The 26,354-nt window shown below is 42.2% G+C and overlaps 1 protein-coding gene and 1 pseudogene across 5 annotated transcripts in view; one reads left to right on the plus strand and one right to left on the minus strand.

Annotated features, from left to right (window-relative positions):
- Positions 1–26,354, minus strand: part of TMEM50B (transmembrane protein 50B) — a 55,989-nt gene that overhangs the window by 16,038 nt on the left and 13,597 nt on the right. The window contains exon 1 of one of the 5 annotated variants that reach the window (XM_077879062.1): positions 20,573–20,713. The exons of 2 other annotated variants lie outside the window; for them this stretch is intronic. The gene's annotated coding sequence lies outside the window, so the exon portion shown is untranslated. Of the gene's footprint in view, positions 1–19,862; positions 19,999–20,079; positions 20,276–20,572; positions 20,714–26,354 lie in introns of those variants that run through there. 2 more of the 5 variants (XM_077879063.1, XM_077879067.1) reach the window with 2 other exon arrangements.
- LOC144301569 (small ubiquitin-related modifier 2 pseudogene) lies at positions 2,217–4,356 on the plus strand (annotated as a pseudogene).

Below are 26,354 nucleotides of genomic sequence, written 5' to 3' on the forward strand. Positions count from 1 at the left end.
CCAAATGGACTTAACAGGAGATTAGGGACAGGAGAAAAGAGTGGTAAACTTGAGGGAAGATCAAAAGAAATTATCCAATCTAAAGAACAGGGATTTTTTTTCCCCAACTGAGAAAAAAAAAAAAATGAACAGAGCCTCAGTGTACAGAGGATCACTAGTAACTGATCCAATATATGTTGAACTAGGTCCCAGAAAAAGACAGAATGAGGAAAAAAATATTTGAGAAAATAATGGCTGATAATTTCCCACGTTTAGTGATAATTAGTAATTTATAAATCCAGGAAGCTCAGCAAACTCCAAGAAGGTTAAACAGAGAAAACTTCAAAATCAAATGCTGAAAATTAGAAAAAAAAATACTTGAAGTAGTTTTAGGGGGAAAAAAATCAACATATTACTATCATTTTTTCAACATATTACATATAGCATAGAATAATACAATGACCCATCTATCACCAGAAACAGAAGTGGCCAGGATAGTGAAAATAATTTCTTTAAGTGCTTTTTTTTTTTTAAGTAATCAATTTCAATATCTAGTGAAAATATTCTTCAGAAAAGAACATGAGGGGGCACCTGGGTGGCTCAATCAGTTAGGCATCAAACTCTTGATTTCGGCTCATGTCATGATCTCAGGGTGGTGAGATTAGGCCCCAAGTCGAGCTCCAAGCGGAACTTGGAGTCTGCTTCAGATTCTCTGTCTCTCTCTCCCTCTGCCCCCCACCCTGACCTTGTGCATTTCTCTCTCAAAATAAATATTTTTTTGAAAAGGGAGCATGACAGCCATTCTACTATCTACCCAAGAGAAATAAAAAGATATATCTACATAAAAACATGAACACAAATTTCATAACAGTATTAGTCATAATAGCCAAGAAGCATAGCAATCCAACATATATCAAATGAATAGATACATGAAATGTGGCATACCTACAATGGAATACAAATTCAGTAATGAAAGGGAATGAAGTACTGATACATGCAAGAACACAGAGGAACCTCAGAAACATTATGCTAAGTGAAAGACATAAGACCACATCTTGTATGATTCCATTTATATGAAATGTCCAGATGAGGGAAATCTACAGACAGAAAGTAAATTTGTGGTTGCCTAGTGACAGTAGGGGGACTGGAATAGAGAGTCACTGCTAATGGGTACAAGGTGCTAAAATTAGACTGTGGTCAGACCATCGTAGGGGAAGGGAAGAGAGAGGTAGACCATGAAACAGACTCTTAACTACAGAGAATATACTGATGGTCACCAGAGTGTAGGTGGGTGGGGGATGGGGGAAACAGGTAATGGGAACTAAGGAGGGCATTTGTGATGAACACTGGGTGTTGTACGGAAGTGCTGAATCACAGCTGTATACGTTAAACTCATATTACACTCTATGTTAACTAACTATAATATAAATAAAAACTTAAAAAAAATAATACTGTGGTGGACAGCCCGGGTGGCTCAGCGGTTTAGCGCCGCCTTCAGCCCAGGGTGTGATCTAGGAGACCTGGGATCGAGTCCCACATCAGGCTGCCTGCATGGAGCCTGCTTCTCCCTCTGCCTGTGTCTCTGTCTCTGTCTCTCTGTGTCTCTCGTGAATAAATAAATAAAATCTTAAAAAAATAATACTGTGGTGATGACTGCACAACTTTGTAAGTATACTAGACATCATTGACTTGTACACTTGAAATAGGTGAATGTTAACATATGTATAGCTCAATAAAGCTTTTTTATAAAAATGAAGATAAAAATATTTTCAGGTAAACAAAAACTGAGGTAAATCATCACAAGATCTGCACTAAAAATAATGCTACAGGAAATTCTTCAGGCTGAAGGGAAACGACACCAGATGAATCTCTGATCTGCACGGAGAAATAAGGAAAACCAGAAATGATCAATATGTAGATAAATATAAAAGACTATCTTTTCTTCTTATACTTAAAAGAGAACTATGTAAAGCAAAAATTTAACACTGCATAGCATGTCCACAAAGATGGACTTCTTTATAAACAGTATGTTAGTTATATTTTCAAATAATATGCTTAAATATGGATTCAGGTGAAATACCTCTAAATTTAAAGTAATGGATCCAACTATGCTGAAAAATAAGTACAATTAATATATGATAGGAGGTCCAAATACTGGAGACATAGCCTGGGAGACAATATTTGCAAAACAACTATCTGACAAAGGACTTCGATCTATAATATAGAAAGAACCGGACATGAGTAATAAAAAGATAAAATATAGGCAGTAAAAAGTATGCAAAAGACTTGAGCCAATTTCAAATGGGCAAAAGACTTAAAAAGACAACTAATGACCAAGAAGCATATAAAGAAGTATTCAACAGCGTCAAGTCATTAAGGAAGTGCAAATTGATGAAATAACACCTCATATTCACTAGAACAGCTAAAATTTAAAAGACTGGCACCTCTCAGCATGGGTGAGGTTGTAGAACAAGTGGAAATCTCATATATTTCTGGTGGCAGTTTCTTATAAAGTTAAAAATAAACCTCCAATTCCATTCCTAGGTATTTGCCAAAAGAAGTAAAAACACATATCGACACATAAATAAAGACTTAGAGAAGAATGTTTTTAGCAGTCTTATTCGTGATAGCCCTCAAATGAAGCAACCTAAATGTTCATCAACAGAAGGATGGAGGGTGCCTGGGTGGCTCTGTGGTTGAGCGTCTGCCTTTGGCTCAGGGCCTGATCCCAGGGTCCTGGAATTGAGTCCCACATCAGGCTCCCCACAGAGCCTCTGCCTATGTCTCTGCCTCTCTCTCGTGTGTCTCTCACGAAAAAAAAAAAAAAAACTTTAAATAAATAAAGAAATAAAACAGAAGGATGGATAAATAAGTTATGATTGAGGGGCGCCTGGGTGACTCAGTCAGTTAAGCATCTGCCTTTGGCTCAGGTCATGATCCCAGGGTCCTGGGATGGAGCCCCATGTCAGGCTCCCTGCTCAGCGGGGAGTCTGTTTCTCCCTCTCCCTCTGCCCCTCCCCAACCCTGGGCTGTGCTCTCTCGATCTCTTGCTCTCTCTCTAATAAATAAACTTTTTTTGAAAGTTATGATTGATTCACACAATGGAACACTGTTCTGCAACAAAAAAGGATGAGTAGATACATACAACTGCACACACACACACAAAGAGTAAACCCTCAAAGACATGACTTAAGTGAAAGGCAGACACAAAAGAGTATATACTGCATGATTCCATTTAAATGCAGCTTAAGGAGAGGCAAAATTAGTTAACAGTCCAGAAATCAGAACACTGCTTGCCTCTAGAGGGTAAGTCCTGACTACAAGGGACTTTTGGGGGAGGAGTGATGGAAACGTTCTGTACCTTAATTGGGATAATGGTTATACAGCTACACACATTTATCAAAAGTCATTGAAGTATACACGTAAAACCTGTGTATTTTACACTATGTAACTTTTACCCACAAAATGTTTTTAGAAGTTTATCATTCAGATATGCTTTAGCTACACTGACGGCTTGCATATTTTATCGCTCTTCTGTAGATACGGCAATGGATTATTTTCAAAGATTAAATATTAACTGGTTAATAGGGAAGGTTAAATTCACTATGAATTTAAGACAATTTCTGAAGTTAAAAGTCTTATTTTCTATTTTAAAATTCATTTCCCATACATTAACCCAATTAAAAGTAGTTCTAGAAGCAGAAAATATACAGCTATTTACAAACAGTGATTTCTCAAAGGTCATGATTTCCTCCCTTCTGGGGCTTAAATTGGAGGGTCAGGGATGGAGTGCCGCAGAGACACATCAAACAGAATAATACAAATAATGACTATGGAGGAAATGTGCAGGATCCTAACAGCGAATAAAGGGGAGACTTATTTTAGAAAGGGTGACGGGGCTTCTGCCCTCCTGGTGCTGCTTGTGTGCTTCTTCGGTGTGGACCTGGTACCTCTTTTGTGAAGAGGCAGCTGGGGAGACTCTGGCGCTTGTGAAGGCCGGTGAAAGGCCCAAGGAAGGAATGAAGACAGAACAACGATCATATTAATCTGAAGGTGGGGGGCAGGATGGTTCTATGGTGCAGCTTAAGATTAAGAGGCATACACCATTTAGTAAACTAATGAAAGCCTACTGTGAACGACAGGGTTTGTCAATGAGGCAGATCGGATTCTGGGGTGATGGGCAACCAATCAATGAAACAGACACACCTGCACAGCTGGAAATGGAAGAAGAAGAGACAACTGCTGTGTTCCAGCAGCAGACAGGTGTCTACTAAAAAGCGAACCTGCTACTTTACTCCAGAACTCTGTTCCTCCAGACCAAGAAGATATTCTCAAATAGAAAGCCACAATTTGGTTCCACCAGATCCTGACTACTAGAGTTTTCTCTATTCTTTCATTTGCCCAGCTTTTTTTCATTTCCCCATTCCTCTATTGTACATAAAGTAACTGTGTATGTGCACAGGCATATTGCATTTTTTAAAACTAAATGGCCAATGTTGCTTCTCCCTCTGCCTGTGTCTCTGCCTCTCTCTCTGTCTCTCCCATGAATAAATAAAATCTTTAAAAAAATAAAATAAAATGGCCAATGGTATGTTTTGATCGACATCAAATGGGGATGGGATGGAGGAAAATAGTGCTTCTGTGAAAATACCTCCTCTTTTCATTAGTGGAATGATCAGTCAGCTCTCATCTTTATATTCCAGTAAGTTATTTTGTTCTCACTGTTTAACAAAAAAAGAACATAAAAATCCTTGCATACCTTGTTCAATTGGAGAATTTTATTTTATTTATTTTTTAAAGATTTTATTTACTTATTCATGAGAGAGAAAAAGAGAGGCAGAGACACAGGCAGAGGGAGGAGCAGGCTCCATGCAGGGAGCCTGATGTGGGACTCAATCCTGGGACTCCAGGATCATGCCCTGGTCCAAAGGCAGGTGCCAAACCGCTGAGCCACCCAGGGTTCTGGATTGGAAAATTTTAATGTTTTTCATTTATCATTGTAAAACCAACAACAATTTTATAACTTCTTTGTACATAGCTGTTACATGTAGGGCAATCTGTCTTTAAGTAGGGATAAAGAACTCTAAAAGAAATGAATCCTAGATAGTTTTCCCTTCAAGTCAAGTATCTTGTTTAAATAAATTTCATAAATAAATAAATAAATAAATAAATAAATAAATAAATAAATAAATTTCTTGTTTAAAAAAAAGGGTGACACGGGAAAGCCTCTATGATGAGGTAATACTTGGTAAAATCTTAAAACATACTAAAGTTTAAAAGCTGAGCATAGTGAATTAGATTAAGAAGAAACAAAAGGGGCATCTGGGTGGCTCAGTGGTTTGAGCATCTGCCTTTGGCTCAGGGCGTGATCCCGGGGGTCCTGGGACCGAATCCTGATCGGGCCCTCCACAGGGAGCCTGCTTCTCCCTCTGCCTGTGTCTCTGCCTCTCTGTGTCTCTTATGAATAAATAATAAAAATCTTAAAAAAAAATTTAGTGGCATGAATAAATGCTAATGGTTACTAAGTGAAAAAAAGCAGGTTATTAAAACTGTATGTATAACATTATTTCCTTTTTATTTTTTTTTTAAGATTTAATTTACTTATTCATGAGAGACAGACAGAGAGAGAGAGAGGCAGAGACACAGGCAGAGGGAGAAGCAGCTCCACACAGGGAGCCTGACGTGGGACTCGATCCCAGGTCTCCTGGATCACACTCTGGGCCGAAGGCAGCGCTAAACCGCTGAGCCACCCAGGCTGCCCCATTATTTCCTTTTTAGAAAAAAGAACTACCAACAGACATAAAAACACCTACACATATGTAGAAATACCAGAAGGACAAACACCAATACTTATATAATATTAATATATATATGTGAGTGATAGGATCATGTGTGTTTTGCTTTTTGTCTATTTTCAAAGTTTGCAGCCCTCCTGAGCATGAATTACTTTTTATTTATTTATTTTTAATAAGATTTTTATTTATTCATGAGACACACAGAGAGAGAGGCAGAGACACAGGCAGAGGGAAAAGCAGGATCCCTGCAGGGAGCCCATGTGGGAATCAATCCCAGGACCCCAGGATCACGACCTGAGCTGAAGGCAGATGGTCAACCACTGACCCAACCAGGTATCCCAAAATGCTTTTTAAATACAAAAATTTAAAACGTTATTATAATTAAACACAATGAGGTGCTGATTCTTCTTGCCTGTTGAGAAACCTCTTTGTATAATGTACTATGTCTGTAACTGCTTTTAATAAACTTATGACTTTTTTGAGATCAAGGAAATTATTGGCATGTTCTCCCACAAAACTGACCCTGGTACCAATTAAAAAAAAAAAAAAAAAAACAGCAAGATTAGAGAACTGAACTAATGGATTGCTGGTCTGACCCACCAGTCTTGAAACACATTAGATAGCAATTATTCCCATTACTAAGAGAGGCAACTCTTTATAAAAGGAAATATGAATCCTTTTCAGAGGGCATTTTAAGTGATTCAACTGTCAAAATTTCATTTCCAAAAACTCAGTTTAGGAAACCCAAGGACACTTGCAAAAGCAAGAGGAGAAAACAACTATAGCCTTCAACATACAAACACTGTCTGAGAAATTTCCGTATGCATCCCAAATAACATCTAATTCAGGAATGTTCCCATTAATCAAATTTCTATACTACCATCTGTTTGTCCTGCCATGTCTCCACTAGTTGTTAAATGCTACTACTGTTGGGCACTGAATATATAAAAACAACTAAGGCAATCAATGTAGAAAGCAGTCTAGTTAGGAACACTGTTAGGCGCATGGGTGGCTCAGGGATTGAGCGTCTGCCTTTGGCTCAGAGCATGATCCTGGGGTCCTGGGATTGAGTTCTACATTAGGCTCCCTGTGGGGGAGCTTCTCCCTCTGCCTGTCTCTGCCTCTCTGTGTCGCTCATGAATAAATAAAATCTTTAAAAAAAAAAAAAAAGCAGTAAAAAAAAGAACCTTCTTAGAACAAGTAATTGCATTACAATATGGGCTATAGGGGATCCCTGAGTGGCTCAGCGGTTTGGCGCCTGCCTTTGGCCCAGGGCGTGATCCTGGAGTCCCAGGATCGAGTCCCGCATCGGGCTCCCGGCATGGAGCCTGCTTCTCCCTCTGCCTGTGTCTCTGTCTCTCTCTCTATGTCTGTCATGAATAAATAAATAAATCTTAAAAATATATATATATGGGCTATAATACACAAACATTATGAGCTGTAGTGCAAAAGTGTTGCACTATATGAAATCAAGTGTTATAGGACAGTACTTGCCAGGAAGAACTGAGGAAGAGCAAACTTGGTGGGGTTTTGAAGCATGAATAAGAGTTTGGCAGATAAAAAAGAAGGAATAAAATTACAGGCTTGTAAGTAGGGAAGCGACAAGATCATCTCTCTGATTTAGAAAGACAATGCTGGCAGCGACAGTGTGGAGGAGGGACTGGAGAGAAATGTTAGACGCCTGCCCTCATTCTAGACAGGGAGAGAATTGGGAGGTACACTGAAGCCACACTGGTTACAAGCCAAAGAAAGGGTTTTTATTTGAGGACTACTTAAGTGGCATTATCAATAGGCAGGGAGAAGCCGAGAATGACGATGGCTGGGTGCCCAGTGGATGGTGACACACCATTAGCCCAAACAGGAAAAGGAGAATGGGAGAGGAGAGTCTGAGCATGATGCACTTGAAAAAACTAAAGGACATTCAGGTGGAAATTACATAAGACAGATGTACAGAAACCACTGAAAGAGCCATTTAAGACAGAAATACAGATAAGAGGCTCACAGTAATTGTTAACTGAGGTCATAGGGCAGTTAAGGTATCTCGGGGAGAAGGTGTGGAAGAGCACTGAGGATTCAGTATTCGTCTCTGACTCATGTCCTTTGTTCGCCTGAATTACTGTGTGCAGGCACTATGGTCGACCTACGAATATAATGGCATTTAATCAGCACAAGACTCCTCTGAAGCATGTAGTGAATTATTTACAGAACACCTCCTACGAGCAAGGCATGGTGGGGAAAATAAAGATGAATAAAACAGCCCTCATCATCAGCTTTATAAACTAGCAGAGAAATCAATTAACATTTTCGTGACATTAAATTAGAATATGTACCATTAAAAAATCAGATTAACAAAATATGAAACAAAATATAAATATCATTCAAGATAGGAGGCCCACATAGTGAGAGCAAAACAACCTGACTCAAATGAAACAAAAATAAAACCTGCGTCTTCCTCACTCTTGCTAGTACTAGCTATAAACTACAGGAGGTGTATAGATGCTAGGGTCTTTACAGACCACCCCATTCCATCCACAGAAAACCCCTATTCATGGGACTATGCCCTTCAATCCTCACAAATGCTCTAAGGCAGTTACTATTACTATCTCATATTACTGAAAAAGTTTAGAGAATGGTTCACACAGCTAGCAAGGAGGAAAATCAGGGCTTCCATGGAAGTTCATTCACATCTATTCTAAAATCTGTGCTCATGACCATTACACTATATTGCTGCTCATCATCAGAGTTTCACAGTATGTCTCTCATTTCAGATTTCATAAAGACGTTATTGTTCCGCTGTCTGTGGTGAGGAGATCAAGAACAAGATGGAAGAGAAACTGAATTTAGAGGAACACTGTGATCATCTGGAAAGAGAAGCAGGCAATGAGATCTACAATGATTGTGGTGACTGCTGCTGATTCAAATCCTGCCAAGGGAGTCTGAAGAATAGCTTTTCTTCTTGGTTTGCTATAAACCTGGTTTCTAGACACTCACAGTGTGAATATTTTATAGGCCTTAAAATCCAACAGCATGAATTATTCAGAGATCTAAGTACTTCTGGAAAAGACATTTTACATACTTTATCTCAGGGAAGGCTTATTTGCCTTCTGACCTGTAAATCACATATAACAAGAATAAAATGTAGTAAGTACCATCAATTTTGGTCAAAGATTTAAATCCAAAACCAAAGAAAAGGACAGGGAGCACAGACTTTTAAAGAGACTTTAATTTTATAGCTATATAATCTCCCCTGGTAATATCCTTAACAACTTTTAGTTGTTCAAAATGTGGGTTATTTGGTGAATCCTCCCCTCTACTATTTCTCTATGCAGTTGATTCACAGACTGAAACAGCCAATCCCAGATCCATATACATCCAATCACCTGCCCGACATCCTCTGGCTGTTTCAAAGTCAACTCAAAATCAACATGTCGGGATCTGAGTTCATGTTCTCCTCCTCCAAACCCAATCCCCTTCTGGGATTCCCTACCAAGAATGAATCATCATTCACCCAGTTTTACAAGCCAGGAACCCAGGAGTCATCCCTACTATTTATTTTCCCTCCCACAACCGATCCATCACCTGATTATGCCTCCTAACTTTGGTCTGTCTACCTCCACCACAGTGTCACCCGAGTACTGTCCCACTACCATGGCCTCTGGCCTGATCTAGCCACATCCACTCCTGCCCCCATCAATATGTCCTTCATACTGCAGCTGGGGTGACTTTTTAAAAAAAGGCACAAATCTAGTACTGCCCTCCTGCTTAAAACCTTTAATTTCCCTCCCATTTATTTTAAGATAAAGACAAAACTCTAAAGTATGGCCCCCCAAAAATAAAAAATAAATAAATAAAAAATAAAGTATGGCCCAGTCCTTACTGGCCCCAGGGTCCCCTTATAACACTGTGTCTCTTTCCTCCAGTCCTCCTGGTTTCTCTTGTAGTACCTCCTACTTGCTAAATCACCCCATCTAAAACCACACATACCCTCTGTCCAACACCTCTCCATTCCCAGCTCACCTAGTTAACACCTGCCCACACTGCAAATGTCAGCTTAGTTATCACTTTTTCACTCCAATATCAGCTTTCCCTTTCTCATTGTTTATTTACAATGTCTACTATGTGCAATGTCTACTATGTGCTGGGTACTAGACACTTAATTAATATACATTAGTGAACGGACAGAAAGCCCTGGCTATGGGGAGCTGGGTGGGGGGAGGGAACCAGACACATAATTTTTAAATTTTAACCAGACACATAATTACATGTTGCCTTGGGGGGAGGGGGAGAACGAGCAGAGTAAGGAGCAGTGGGAATACAGGCAAGAGTGAAAAAAAAAAAAACAGGCAAGAGTGGGGCCAGCCGAAATGTCAAAATTGCCAGCCCAAAGAGTGGGCTCCATTGAGAAGGTACCAGCTGGGGGCACCTGGGTGGTTCAGTGGTTGAGTGTCTGCCTTTGGCTCAGGGTGTGATCCCGGGGTCCTGGGATTGAGTCCCACATCAGGCTCCCTGCACGGAGCCTGCTTTCCCTTTTTCCTGTGTCTCTGCCTCTCTCTGCATCTCTCATGAATAAATAGATAAAATCTTTAAAAAGAGAGAGAGAAAGAAAGAGAGAAGGTACCAGCTGAGCAAAGACTTGAAGGGAGGGAGAGAGTCAGCCTGCTGGATGTCCGTCAGAGAGGATGGCAACAGGGCAAAGGCCTGAAGGCAGTGTCTGGGTATTGAGGCATCACTAATGGGGGCCAGGGTAGCCAGGGCAGCGGGGTGAGAGGGGAAGACTAAATCAGAGAGGCAAGAGAGGCAAGGAAGGATCCTTACAGAGCCCTGTAGGCCATTGTAACGACTCTGGTTTTCACTGATTGAAATAGGGAGCCAGAAGAGAGTGCTGCGCAGAGGGACTTACTTTCCAAGGGATCCCTTAGGCTGCTGTGGCAGAACAGACTGGAAGGACTAAGAGGACAAAGAGAGAGATCAGCTCACAGGCTACTGAAATCTCTAAGTGAGAGGCGACAGGGACTTTCATGACTTCCTAATCCCCCAGTATTGCATTATTAATCTCATTACTGGGTTAATATTCACCTCCCCCCACACAGGGGAGCTCCGTGAAGGACAGTCTAAGTCCATTCTCACCGGCTGCGGCATTGCCAGAGCCTAGCACAGTGCCTGGTGCACATAGGCCAGGCATTCAGGCAGACCCCTAACTCTTCTAGCTTCCAAAGTGTGAAATGCATACATGTCTCCTTATCCTGTCATAAGAAAGGGTCGACTTTATGCCTAGGTTTACTGAAACTGATAATCTGTAAAAGCTGATAATAAAAAACATCATTTGGGGGCACCTGGGTGGCTCAGTGGTTGAGCATCTACCCTTTGGCTCAGGTCATGATCCCGGGGTCTTGGGATCGAGTCCCCCATCAGGCTCCCCATAGGGCGCCTGCTTCTCCCTCTGCCTGGGTCTCTGCCTGTCTCTCTCTCTGCATCTCTCGTGAATAAATAAATAAAATCTTTAAAAAAAAACAACCATCATTTGGGTGAGGGAAAGTAGTTCTGCTGCGACAATATATTCAAACATATGATTTCTTAAAATCATCCCCCTGCCTTCCCAAGTCCATTTTCTGCCAGAATTTTCTCTCTAAAACTCAGACTGGGTCATGCCATTCACTCACAAACTTCCAACAGCTAGTGAGATAAATTCCGAAATGTACAGGGTATTTGAAATCTTTCCCTAACACAACTTTCTTATCTCCTGCTATCCTGACACTATCTCTAGCCACAGAAAAACAGAAGGCAGAAGGTAGCCAATACTTGCTCAAACTGCTAAACTGTATATATCGTATATTTATATTTCATGTTTATATTTATATATCTTAGACATGAATATATTCAGATATTTCACATGTCTAATATAGATATGTATTACTAGGGATGCCTGGGTGGTCAGTGGGTTAAGCAACTGTCTTCAGTTCAGGTCATGATCCCAGGACACTGGGATCGAACCCCGCATCAGGCTCCTTGCTCAGCAGGATGCCTGCTTCTCCCTCTGCCTACCACTCCCCGTTTGTGTTCTCTCTCCGTCAAATAAAGATATAAAATATTTAAGAAAAAAAATATGTATTACTATATTAGATACATAATATATAATAGTCATGTATACTATATATCTAATACATACATATATTATTTTAATATATATCTATAATATTAAATGCACACACACACACCCTTGGAATGCACCTTTCATCTACTCTCTACAGGCAAACTTCCAATTCAACCTTTAGGACACACATTGAACATTTCCCTCTCTAGGCGGAATTAGCATAAATGCTTTCATGAATTTTTGTTTTGCTCTAATAATAGCACATTATGTTGCGGAGCAACTACTTTGTGTGTATGCTTAAGAAAAAATATTCAAATAATGGCTAGAGAAAAAAAGAACATGAGGAGCCCTGCTTCTAGTACTGGCTCTGACATGCTTTAGCCTGTGACATTGAGCCATGAGACAAGTGGACTAAATCAGTGGTTTCCAAACACAGGTCCATGGAGCAGGGCCAAGCTAGCTTCATAGTAACTTGGGAAATTAAAAGAAAAATAAAAAGTAATTGGGACCCCTCCCCAAAGATCATAAAGTCAAGAGTAAGGCCAAGTTATCTATTTTTTAAAACTTCCCAGGTTAGGGAGGCCTGGGTGGCTCAGCAGTTGAGCATCTGCCTTTGGCTAAGGTCGTGATCCCATGATCCTGGGATGGAGTCCCACATCAGGCTTCCTGCAGGGAGCCTGCTTCTCCTTCTGCTGTGTCTCTGCCCCTCTCTCTATGTGTCTCTCATGAATAAATAAATAAAGCCTTAAAAAAAAAAAAAAACCCAAAACTTCCCAGGTTAAAACAAAACAAAACACCAAACTTGCCACATAAACCATAGGAATCACCATCCCAAATTCACTCAAGAGTTCCTTCCATTGCTAAGTATCTAAGCATCACCATCTCTACTGCAGTGAAGCAGTCTCCAAGAGCAATATGAGCTGGAAACTTCGAGAGATTTCGTCATTAACTTCAGCTATGTCAAAACATACAATTTACAAACCAAGTGAAATGTGCAAAGCTTTACTGATTCTAGTTTGAAAAAATTTAAAGCAGTCTGGGCCACATGGGGAAATGTGAATACAGGTCAGACATCAAAAGATATTATAGCTTTATTTTCTCAGGTGTGATAATGGTAGAATTGTGGTTATGTAAAGAGAATGACCTTATTTTTGGGAGACATGTGCTTACATATTTAGGGGTTAAGTGTCAATGTCAGCAACATTCTCTCACGTGGTTAAGAAAGAAAAAAAAGAAAGTAAATATGGCAAAATGTTAAAATGTTGAATCTACTGTTGAACTGTTTCTATATGTTTACAATTTTCTGTAATATAAAAGTTGAAAAAAATAGGAAGGCTTAAATCATGAACTGCCACCTAAACTTAGATGACAGTTACATAATCCACGAGCTGCTCCAGTCGTGGCAAAACTGCACTCTGAGGCCATCTTTAGTTAGGCTCTCTTGTCAAAATCCCTACTAAGGCATCTTTGCATCCTCTAGGATTGCTCAGTAAATGCCCTCCTCCCCAGTTCAGAGAAACTGGCTCCAGGGTCACAGGTTCCAACCCACACAGATGAAAGGAAACCCTCTTCACAAGCATTACTGGGCAAGCAAAGGTATTAAAATGAGTTCAGAAAAGGTCTATAGTAAGAGTACTCCTAAAACCCTCGAAGGAAGTGGACCAATCACCATCTTCCAGCATTAACCACACAGAGGGCACTGGAAAGTACAGGCTTTGAGGGTACTTGGCAGACTCAGTTGGTAGAGCATTCAACTCTTGATCTCAGGGTTGTGAGTTCAAGCCCCACATTGGGCACAGAGCTTACTTTAAATATGTCTATATATAGAAAAGTCCAGGCTTTGGAAGTAAGTACTGGCTCGGGCCCATTCCCACATCCAGCCTCCTCCCAGCTCTGCCTACTTGGCCAGCTCCATGTATCCTTCTACTCTTCAGGGAACAATTGCTATGTACCAGCACTATCTGAGTTTTAAATCTCCCTAGGCTATAGTTTTCTGGTATGTAAACCAGGGTGATGACAGCAACCCCCCCCCCAAAAAAATGAGATTTTTTTTAAAGATTCTATTTACTTATTTGACAGAGAGAGAGAGTCCACAAGCGGAGGGAGGAGCAGAGGGAGAGGCAGAAACAGATTCCTCACTGAGCAGGGAGCCGATGCTAGGCTCGATCCCAGGAGTCTGGGATCATGACCTGAACCAAAGGAAGACGCTTAACTGACTGAGCCACCCAGGTGCCCCAGAAAGTGAGAATAATAATAGCTGTGTCCAGCATGTGTGAGCACTCAATACCATCAACTACTCCCTATCAAAAAGGTTCACATACATATGATTGCTTTGTAGCGACTACTCTGTTCTTGACAACAGTGCTATGACCCTTCAGTCTAAAAAAACTATTACTGCTTTAGGTAGAGACAGCAGATTGCACATAAGCTGCTCATTTTGCTCCCTCCTGAAGCTTCACTAAAACTACAATAAAGGGAGTTTTTAAAAAGTCATAAACTGGAACACCTGGGTGGTTCAGTGGGTGAGCATCTGTCTTTGGCTCAGGTCCTGATCCCAGGGTCCTGGGATCGAGTCCTGTATCAGGCTCCCCTGCAGGGAGCCTGCTTCTCCCTCTGCCTGTATCTCTACCTCTCTGTGTTCCTCATGAATAAATAAATAAAATTAAATTAAAAAGTCATAAACTCCTAATGATACAGAGAACAGAAGAGGAGACAACAGCAATGCAATTCTGAACGCTGGAAAGCAGATGGGCAGTGGTGACTGAGTTAGTACACCCAAGCAAGCTGAAGTCCCAAGTCAGCAGTGGGGAGAGCTGAGAACCAACCCAGGAAAGACCAGGGGGAAACAGAAAATTAGAGGCAGGGGCAGGGGGGCGCTTGGTGGTTCAGGTCTCTGACTCGATTTCTGCTCAGGTCTCGATCTCAGGGTCAACAGGTGGAACCTGGAGTTGGGCTCCATGCTGGGCATGAAGCCTGCTTAGGATTCTCTTTCTGCCCCTCCCTGCTCCCTCTCTAAAAAAAAAAAATATTGGATGCAGATAGCAATGGAGCAATACCTTCAAAATTCTGAAGGCAAATTATTTTCAACTGAAATTCTATTACCAGAGAAAGTATCAATCAAGTGTGAGTATAGAATCAAAACATATTCAGACAGGCAAGGTCTCTGAAACATGTTACTCTTCTTGTCAAGAAGTTACTAGCGTCTAAGTACCAATAGGGAGTATAAATCAAAAAAAAAAAAAAAAGAGAGAGAGAGAGAGAGAGAGAGAGAATACAGGATACAAATTTCCAGTTATAAGTAAGTCTGGAGATGAAAAGTACAGCACAGGGAATAGAATTGATAATATAACTCTGTATGGTGACAGATGGTAGCTACATTTATTGTGGTAAGCCCTGAGTAATGTGCAGAATTGTCAGACCACTATGTTGTGCCCCTGAACTAATCTAACATCGTATGTCATACTTCAATAATAAAAATTTTTTTTAGGAGAGAGAGAATCTAGGGGCCCCTGGGTGGCGCAGTGGTTGAGTGTCAGTGTCTGCCTTTGGCTCAAGGTGTGATCCTGGGGTCCTGGGATCAAGTCCCTACATTGGACTCTTTGCAAGGAGCCTGCTTCTCCCTCTGCCTAGGTCTCTGCCTCTCTCTGTGTCTCTCATGAGTAAAAGTAAAAATAAAAATAAAAATAAAAATAAAAATAAAAATAAAAATAAAAATAAAAATAAAAATAAAATAGAGAATCCAGGGTATAGGAAAGATCCAACACAGGAGAGCTAAAGAGAATCCAGCTGTGCCCCAGACAAGGAGGCTAACCAGGCCAGATTGAAGTAGTGGTAACTCGAGACAGACATGCCCCAGCTGCTCTACCAGCCTTTTAACCTGAGGACTGAATGCCCCGAAACCTGGCCCAGATTCCTATCTGTACTCAGCTGGGCTTGGCTTGATCTTGATCATATGGTGATAAAGCTCCTGCTCGCCTTCCAAGCCCTGCAGCTGCACCAGCAGAGGACATTCACTTCCTTCACAGAAGGGTTCTGCTTTGACTGACCCTGCTAGCTGCAGGCTGGTCACGTGAGCTAAAAAGCAGAAAATACAAAATGCGAAGCAGCCTACCCTCTCGTTTCTGCTGTCCGTCCAGTACCGGCACACCTCAGAGATAGTATAGATTTGGTCACAGACCGCAGCAATAAAGTGCATAACCTAGTAAAGTGAGTCAGAGGAATTTTTTTGTTTCCCAAGAGCTTATGAAAGTTATGTTTACACTATATTGTAGTCTACTGAGCGATAACAGCACTGTGTCAAAAAAAAACAAAAAAAAACAAAAAACGATGTACATACTTTAATTTAAAAATACTGCATTGCTAAAAATGATCATCTGAGCTTTCGGCAAGTCATACGGATCACCCTAACAAATATAATAATAAACAAGTTTGAAATATTGCAAAAATTACCAAAATGTGACACAGAGACAGGAAGCGAGCAAATGTTGTTGGAAAAATGGTGCTGATAGGCTTGCTCCCCACAGGGCTGCCACAAGCCTTCAATTTATTAAAAAACAGATAAATAAATAAGGCAGTATCAGCAAAGCACAGAAAGACAGTGTGCCTGTACGTGATCCACTCTAGAGCCTTCCAGAAGCCCTTACTGTGATGAACCCCATTTCCTAGGACTCATTCATAACACTACCCACTAACTTCCTCAGAAAGGCCTCCTGTAAACAGGCAAGCTGAAGCCATTCTGTTCTGCTCATCTCTTCCTGGAAACCTCCATCCAATAGTGACAAAAACGTCCTTTCCTTACACCATCAGGTCTGTGCTTACAATTATGAAACAAAATTTTAATCTCAAATTTAGAAAGTTCTAGTATTTTCTAAGAAGCCTGTTTGGAGTTCAGCTGCACTCTGGGGGGAAAAATTAATAATTAATTAATTATAATGAACTATAATTAATAATAACTAATTATTAATTTAATGGAAAAGACACAGTTTATAGTCCTGTAAGATTTAACTGGAGAAATTTATAAGGTGTTATGATTTTTCTAGCCTGGAAGAAAAGAGTAATTCCAAAGGCATGATTTTTTTGCTGCTGTCTGGAACATTAACTGATTATATCTTACTCGGCAATTTTGTTCAGACATTCTTTTCCCTGTGGACTACATATGTTCCTTAAATTATCTTAAAAAACCAGTTTTAACTGTAACAGTTAAAACTTTGCAACATGCTCATTATCTATTTGCATGAGAATTTTGTTTTAAAACTGTTCATTCAGGGGATCCCAGGGTGGCTTAGCGGTTTAGCACCGCCTTCAGCCTAGGGCCTAATCCTGGAGTCACTGGATCGAGTCCCACATCTGGCTCCCTGCATGGAATCTGCTTCTCCCTCTGCCTGTGTCTCTGCATCTCTCTCTCTCTCTCTGTGTCTCTCATGAATAAATAAATTAAAAAAATATTAAAAAAATAAAACTGTTCATTCAAAACCAAATACATTGGTAGGATGGGTATGTGTGTATGTGTCTGCTGTGTGTATGCATTTATGTATATGTGTAAATATATATGTATATGTGTATTTGTGTATATATGTGTAAAGCTTATTTTATTTTATTTATTTATTTTTGTAAAGCTTATTTTAAAAAGCAAGAGAAAGATTAACAAATCAGAATACAGGCCATACCTCAGAAGTAGGATGGGAATGTTTTCTTTTCTTTTTTTTTTTTTAAGATTTTATTTATTTATTCATGAGAGACACAGAGAGAGAGGCAGAGACACAGGCAGAGGGAGAAGCAGGCTCCATGCAGGGAGCCCAACATGGGACTCGATCCGGGGTCATCAGGATCACGCCCTGGGCTGAAGGTGGTGCTAAACCGCTGAGCCACCCGGGCTGCCCGAATGTCTTATTAATCTGGTGGGAGATACAAGGATCACAGGAATCATATTCTTTAAAAATATATACATATATCACATATGTATATATAAAAAATCATATATCATCACAAATATATATGTACACACATACCTATGCTCTACACACTTTTTTTGCACCTAGGATACATTTCACAATAAAAGAAACATTTAAAAAAGAGAACAAAAGGGCGGCCCAGGTGGCTCAGCGGTTTAGCGCCGCCTTCAGCCCAGGGCCTGATCCTGGAGACCCGGGATCGGGTCCCACGTTGGGCTCCCTGCATGGAGCCTGCTTCTCCCTCTTCCTGTGTCTCTGCCTCTCTCTCTCTCATTAATAAGTAAATTAAAAATCTTAAAAAAAAAAAAAAAGAGAGAACAAGGATTTTTTTAAACATACATATTAGTTTTTTTTTTAAATTTATGATAGTCACAGAGAGAGAGAGAGAGGCAGAGACATAGGCAGAGGGAGAAGCAGGCTCCATGCACCGGGAGCCCGACATGGGATTGGATCCCGGGTCTCCAGGATCGCGCCCTGGGCCAAAGGCAGGCGCTAAACCGCTGCGCCACCCAGGGATCCCCAGAACAAGGATTTGTTATGATGGGATATTCAAGGTGCTTACCACAGGACAGAAAGTACACAAAGTTTGTCTGTTCACAGATCTCTTCCTGAAGGCCTTCTCTATTTATTTCTACCAAGCCAATCAAATGAATGAATATAACCTTAAAGTCAACACCAACTAAGTGGAAATAAAAATTTACCATTATTTAACCTGGTCTTCAAAATTTTCTTGATCCAGTAACCAGTCTCCAAACATAAAACATAAAACACAGATTCTAAGAAACGCATTTAGAACAAATTGAGCTACTGCCTTTAATCATAAAATCTTTTAAGTTATAAAAACAATTCCTGGTGCAAAAGGCACTCAAATTATACCAAAGAACAACAATCTGTTTATGTTATCTACCTGAAACTTATCCTACCTACAATGGCAAAAGGATTTTCATGGCAACGAGACTTTTAACAGCTAAAATCCAGAAACAACCAAATGTCCATCAGTACAGGATCAACAAAATACATGAGAGCACATGTAAATAATGGTATAGGATGAAGCATTCTAAAAATGAGGTAGATCCACATACAGATACGGAACCATGTCCTGATATTATTATAAGTCAACTGCCCAACAGCTATGGGATGGTCCCCTCCTAGGCAATGGATCTGAAGATTTAAAGGATGGAAAGTGAACAAGGAATTCCCACTTTTTACCTGATACACTTTGTTGTGCCGTTTCAACTTTTCACTTGGATATTCTTCTGTTATGTCAAAAAAAATTAATAACCTAGATATATTACTGCTATCACTTAAAAGTAGCAAGTAAGGATAAACTTTTACCTTGGACTCCAGAAGTGAGTTCATTAAAGACAGAGGGGGAAGGTTGCAGTAATCCCAGTGGGCAGAGGATGGGGGCCCGGCAGGCCGGGCGGGGCAGGCGGGCGTGTCTCCGGAAGAGGAAACTCTCATTAAACCTGCTTTTCCTGCAGCATCAGTATTGGAGATAACTTTTGATTTTCGGTTTAAGAGCCGAGAGTCTTGCAACACTATTATTACCGTAAAAAAATGTTTAAAGTTTGTTCTACGTTTGACACCTAAGAGGATTTGAAACACGACAGAGGACAAATAAGAGACTTAAGAGGATGGACAAGAAGTGTGACCAGCCTGGGAGTAAGAGCCTTGGGAATTGTTAAGAAAAGGGAAAAATCACTGGGGGGCACCTGCGTGGCTCAGTGGTTGAGCGTCTGCCTTTGGCTCAGGTCGTGATCCCGGGGTCCTGGGATCAAGTCCTGCTTCGGGCTCCCCAAGGGGCGCCTGCTTCTCTGTGTCTCTCGTGAATAAATAAATAAAATCTTAAAAAAAAAAAAAAAAAGAGAGAGAGAGAGAGAGAAAGAAAAGGGAAATCACGGTACCGGTGGACGAAGAGTTTGAGAGAAGAGGTGGGATACTCCAAGAAATTAACGCCTTTGGGAGGCATGATGGTGATCACACATTTACTCCAATCGGAGGTTTGACTCCCGTCCACAGACGGACAGACAGACACACGCTCACCCGGCACCAACAGCAGGAAGGGAGCGGGCACAGTCGACCCCGTCATCGCGGCTTTGGCTTTAAAAAGGTCACGCACTCGCATCGGAGATGAAGCACCTTTCCAGGGATTAACTCGGAAGCCAACGTATTGCTTAAAAACACCAAAAACGGTTTTCCCCGGCACAACTACCACCGCTACGGGGCGGGGGGGGGGGGGCAATTCTCTGCGGCTACACACCTAAAAGGACACTCGACGCTCTAGGATCAATGGTCCAAGGAATGCTGAGCCTCGGACATCGCCTCTTCCCACCGCTGTACCGGCCTCTCCCAAGGGCAGAGCCGGGAAAGTCCAGGGATCACCGACCCCCTTCCCACCCTCGCTGGGAGCAAACCCGAGGGGCGCCGAGGTGCTGGGGCCCGGACCCCCGCCCCCCGCCGCCCCCCGCCGCCCCGGCAACGCGGCGGCTCCCCGCGCGGCGCGGCCTCGGTCGGCCCGGGGGCACGCGCGGGCGGCGGGGGGCGGGGGCCGCGGGGGCCGCGGGGGGCGCGGGGGGCGCGGGGGGCGGCGGAGGTCCGCGGGCCCGATCCGCCGGGCGGCGCCGGGCGCGGCACAGGGAGGCCGGGCGGGCGCCGCCGCACCGCGCAGGCCCGGCCGGCCGGGGGCGCCTCTCCGCGCGCGGACGACGGGCGCGACCCCCCCCGCGCGCCGCGAGACCGGCCCACGCACTCACCTGGCCGCCGCGACGCCCACGCCGCCCCCGAGCGCGCGTCCGCCGCGCCCCACCTCGGTGCCCGGGAGCCGGGAGCGGACGGCGCGCGCGAGGCGAGGGGCGCCGGCGGGGCGCGGCGCCGTGCGCACCGCGGCGACCAATCGGCACGCAGCAAGTGGCCGAGGGGGCGGGGCGGGGCGCCAGGGGGCGGGGCGCGGCGCCAGGGGGCGGGGCGAGGCTTCCGGGAGCTGCCCGCTGCCCGCTGCCCGCTGCCCGCGCGCCGGGACTCGCGGCCGCGTAAACGTGAGCCGAGGTGCTGCCGTCTTGCGGACGGCGGCTGGGGCCCGGCTCCCGCCGCTGCGTTTCTGCTCGCGGAGCTCAAGTGCAGCACCCGTGAAATCACGCGCTCGGAGGGCACCCAAGACCCAGAGGGCAGGGACTCTGCCTCCAGGCCCCGCCGCGCTGGCCGCTGAGCTGCCCAGAGGAGGGCAAGTGCTGCAGAAAGGGGAATCTCAGGACCCGAAGGTCTGCAGGGACGCCCTTTGCTAACGCCACCGCTCAGAAGGGGAGGCCCAGAAAAGTGAAGTTTCTCGTCCGAGGCTATCGGCTAGCTCTGTTAGCCCGAGGTGACCAGCACAGGACAACTAGTCTTCTAATTCTTTTTTTTTTTTTTTTTTTTAAGATTTTATTCATTTATTCATGAGAGACACAGAGAGAGAGACAGAGAGAGAGAGGGAGAGGGAGAAGCAGGCTCCATGCAGGGACCCCGATGTGGGACTCAATCCCGGGTCTCCAGGATCACACCCTGAGCCAAAGGCAGGCACTAAATCGCTGAGCCACCCCGGGATCCCTACTCTTCTAATTCTGTCCTGAGGCTTTTCCAGGGATCCACCCAGACTTTTGGCTTCCTCACAGTCAGGTCTCTTCCAACGCCCTCCTTTAAAGACCTCTTGTGGGATCCCTGGGTGGCGCAGCAGTTTAGCGCCTGCCTTTGGTCCAGGGCGTGATCCTGGAGACCCGGGATCGAATCCCACATCGGGCTCCCGGTGCATGGAGCCTGCTTCTCCCTCTGCCTGTGTCTCTGCCTCTCTCTGTGTGTGTGTGTGTGTGACTATCATAAATAAATAAATTTAAAAAAAATAAAAAATAAAAAAAATAAAGACCTCTTGGGGTGCGTGGCGGGCTCATTCGGTAGAGGATGCGACTCGGAGTCATGAGTTCAAATCCCCATCTGGCGTGTAGAGCGTACTTAATAAATAAGAAAATGTGGGCGTCTGGGTGGTTCAGTGGGTTAGGCGTCTGCCTTCTACCCATTTTCATGGTACTATTTTTCTTTTATATTTGTCACTTGGCAAGTAATACATTTAGAGTTACATTATCCATCATTCTGATACATGCGTTAGGATCTAGTGCTGAATAAATATTTGTTGAATTATTTACTTTTGAAATATGTGCAACCTTAAAACTAATCAAATCATATAATTTATAAAACTTATTAGCTTATGAAAATTGACTTTTTAAAAATAAGGTTTTATTTTTTTAAGATTTTATTTATTTATTCATGAGAGACACAGAGAGAGAGAGAGGCAGAGACACAGGCAGAGGGAGAAGCAGGCTTCATGAGGGAGCCTGATGTGGGACTCGATCCAGGGACTCCAGGATCATGCCCTGGGCTGAAGGCAGACACCAAACTGCTGAGCCACTGAGGCTCAAGAACAAGGTCCCAATAACAAGGTTTTAGATCTTGCTTCTCTTTTTCTTTATTCTATTAGGATTAAGTTTGCCTGCACATAACATGGGAGAGCAACCACAAAATAACAGTGGTATAAACAAAAATAGTATTTCCCTCTTATGTTTAAAAAGTCTAAAGTTAGTCTAGAGCCCATCTGATACTTAATGGAGACAAACCCAGCCTCATTGTTCCACCAAGAGAGTCACACATGTATTTATGCTTTCAAAGATAACAGGCATTTGGAAGATATCTGGTTCTACTCCCAGTATCACCTCATGATCGAAGAGAGCTGCTGTAGCTCCAGCCATTATGCTTGCATTCCAACTAGCATATACCACTTCTGCTTTCATCCTGCTGGCAAAAACATAGTCACTTTGCTACACTAAATGTCAAGAAAGGCTGGAAAACGAAAATAGGGCTTTAGTACTGAGAAAGAATGGATAGGTAGGAGTTCCTATCATAGTGTTAAATCTCATTACTTTTTAAGGTATTAAGTATTTTAAGATTTCCCCAAAATTGTTAAAGCTTCTTTTACAGAAGAATATCTTTTTTTTTTTAAGATTGTATTTATTTATTCATGAGAGACACAGAGGCAGAGGCAGAGGAAGAAGCAGGCTCCATGCAGGGAGCCCAGTGGAAGACTCGATCCTGGCACTCCGGGATCATGCCCTGAGCCAAAGGCAGATGCTCAACCGTTGAGCCACCCAGACGTCCCTACAGGAGAGTATCTGTAAGAAAATGCTTAGCAGCATGTTCGAAGGAAGATGGTACTGTTGAGCTGCCCTTAGGATGTGCGTGCTTTGAGTTACTCTTCCAGAAATGAGTGGGGACTCACACTAATGCAGCTAGCTTCTCTGTCATTCTGTAACCTCTATCTTACAAGGAGAATGTGTGTGACACACACACACTGAAAAAAGTATATATATATTTATATATATAAAGTATATATATACTTTATAGTATATATAAAAGTATATATATATACTCTGAAAAATATATATATATATACACTTTGAAAATATGGGCATTTGAAATGTATGGAGATTAAGTTACTGATGCCAAAATTTCAATGTCATCATTTCAAATGCACTGATTTGAGTCTTTAGTAAAATTGCAAATCAGTTTAAACAAATCTTCACATCTGCCCTGATTCAGTTGGTATTCCATCATGTAGCTACCTAAGCATGTTTTCTTAAATACTTATTCTGTAAGAACTTCAGTAAGGCCGTCCTAGAATCTGGAGTATCTATGACTTCAGGACCCTTTCAGGTTTGGGCCAGGACAGTTCTATAAGGCTGCTTCACCTAAAATTAGACAGGCAGATTCCAGTCTGGTGGGCTCAAACCTACTAAGAAAAAGGAACAATCCAAGCTGTCCTTCACACTAGGTCTTGCAGGTTCTGGTTTGTTCTTATTTTCTTAAGGCTGTTTCATGAACTTACTCTGATAAAGCGGCATTCAGTCCTCATCTTTTGAAAGTACACACTTAGGGCACCTGGGTGGCTCAGTGGTTGAGCATCTGCCTTTGGCTCAGGTCGTGATCCTGGGGTCCTAGGACTCCCCACAGGGAGCTTGCTTCTCCCTTTGCCTGTGTCTCTGCCTCTTTCTCTGTGTTTCTCACAAATAAATAAATAAAATCTTTAAAAAAAAGTGCACACCCAATGTGTAATGCAGAAACTGAAAGACTAAAACTTAATGTGTAAACATGTACTTCTGAAAATATTGTCACTTCCTCCATAAAGTTAGGGGGTTGTGTAACAAAAAGATTTTGCATAAGTTAGTAGAACTGTTGTATTTGGATAAAGTTATCTTGAAATTAAGATCACATTCCTATGGATCCGAAATGACCCTCTCTCAGGAGTATGGATATTCAGTGCCAATCGTTTGGGAGAAAGATTGGTCTTTAGATGGGAAATGAAACCAAAGTTTGGAGGGTTATGTGAGACAGGCAGGAGACGAGACATCTCTTTCTACAGTCTAGACTGTTGATGGTAGTGGCTTCGTTTATCAATTGGCTCCTTCAGTTGCAAGGAACAAGAAAAATAATCTCAAACTGGCTTTATAGAATAGTAAAAAACAAAATGAAACCAAAAAACATAGTTTTTTTCTGTTAAAGATTATTTATTTATGTATTTATGAATTTATTTATTTATTTGAGAGAGGAAGAGAGAGAGAGAGCAAGTGAGCAGAAGGAGGGGCACAGGGAGAAAGAGACTCCCTGCTGCATATGGAGCACGAGGTAGTCTCCATCTTAGGACCCTGAGATGACATCAGGGACCTGAGTGAAAATCAAGAATCAAACACTTAACCAACTGAGCCACCCAGGTGCCCCATAAACCCCAGAGTTTTTATTTATTTATTTATTTATGTATTTATTTATTTATTTATTTATTTATTTATGAGAGAGAACGCCTTGTGGGGAGGGGGAGAGGGTGGTGGAGAAAGGGAATCCAGCACACTCCCTGCTGAGGAGCCCCACACAGGGCTCGATCCCACAACCCTAATATGATCCAAGCTAAAATCAAGACACTTGGACACTTAACCAATTGAGTCACCCAGGTACTCCAAAATCCTAGTTTTATTTTATTTTATTTTATTTTATTTATTTATTTATTTATTTATTTATTTATTTATTTATTTATGATTTAATTAATTTATTCATGAGAGAGGCAGAGAGAGAAGCAGGCTCCATGCAGGGAGCCCGATGTGGGACGCCATCCTGGGACTCCAGGATCACGCCCTGGGCAGGCGCTCAACTGCTGAGCCACCCAGGTGTCCCAAAAATCCTAGTTTTAAAGCAAACAAAAAAAAAAAATGGAGACATATCCTCAGTAGAAATAGAGACACATATGGAGAAAATAGGAAGTGTGATACTCTTAGAAATGAGTCAGGCTGCTTTATAAGTGTCATGTTAAAATAGTCTCCTATGGGCCACTTGGGTGATAGTTAAGTATCTGACTCTTGAGCTCAGCTCAGTTCAGTCTTGATCTCAGGGTTGTGAGTTCAAGCCCTGCACTGAGCTCCACACTAGCTGTGGAGCCTACTTTAAAAAAAAAAAAAAAAAGTAAGGGATGTCTGGGTGGCTCAGTCAGTTAAATGCCTGCCTTTGGCTCAGGTCACGATCCTGAGGTCCTGAGATCTAGTTCCACATCAGGCTCCTTGCTCAGCAGGAATCCTGCTTCTCCCTCTGCCCTTCCCTCCCACTCCTGTGCTTGAGTGCTCTCTCTTTCAAATAAATAAATAAATAAAATTTTTAATAAAATAAAATAATTATCTATGTTATAATCTAGGAAAAGGTGGCAGTGAAATACTGCAAGTACTCTACATCAAGGATATATTCAGATACCAATGCTTAAAAGATTGATTCAAAAATTCTTCCTATCAGGGAAGAGAAAAATGAGTCAGTAAATGCAGTAGTACAGTTGTACTCAAAACCATACAGAAGTTAGGTAAAATGCCTCTAGGAACAGAATATGATAAAACAACAGGTGACCCCCAGATTAATAAGTCATTTCAACATGTAGCTTTTGCAATATAGACTTTCGTTGTACTAGAAGGGTAGCATATATGAAATATTTTAAAAACAATACTTATTAATGAAATTAATGAGAATAGTTTCATGTACATCTACTCTATTATCTATTACTATGTAGCAAATTATCCTCAAACTTAGTGATTTAAAACATCAAAGATTTATTTATTATTTTACATAATGTCTAAGGATCAGGAATCTGGAAGCAACTTAGCTAAATTGTTCTGGCTCAGGATTCTTCATGAGATTACAGTTAAACCATCAGCAGGGGTTGCAGATCTCTGAAGGTTCCGCCTTCAATAATGCTCATTCTCATGGCTGGAGGCTGGAGGCTTCAGAGCCTGGATGCATGTGCCTCTCCACAAGGCTGCATCGAGTCATGGCAATAGGCCTCACCCAAAGTGAGTGACCTAACAGAAAGTGAGAAAGCAGGAAGCTTCTAGCCTCAGATGTGACGTGCTGTCACTTCTTATACATTATTGATCACGCAGACCAAATCTGATACAATATGGGAGGGCACTATCCAAAAATGTAAATATC

The sequence above is a fragment of the Canis aureus genome, chromosome 30 (genome assembly GCF_053574225.1).
Source record: "Canis aureus isolate CA01 chromosome 30, VMU_Caureus_v.1.0, whole genome shotgun sequence".
NCBI classification, from domain to species: domain Eukaryota; kingdom Metazoa; phylum Chordata; class Mammalia; order Carnivora; family Canidae; genus Canis; species Canis aureus.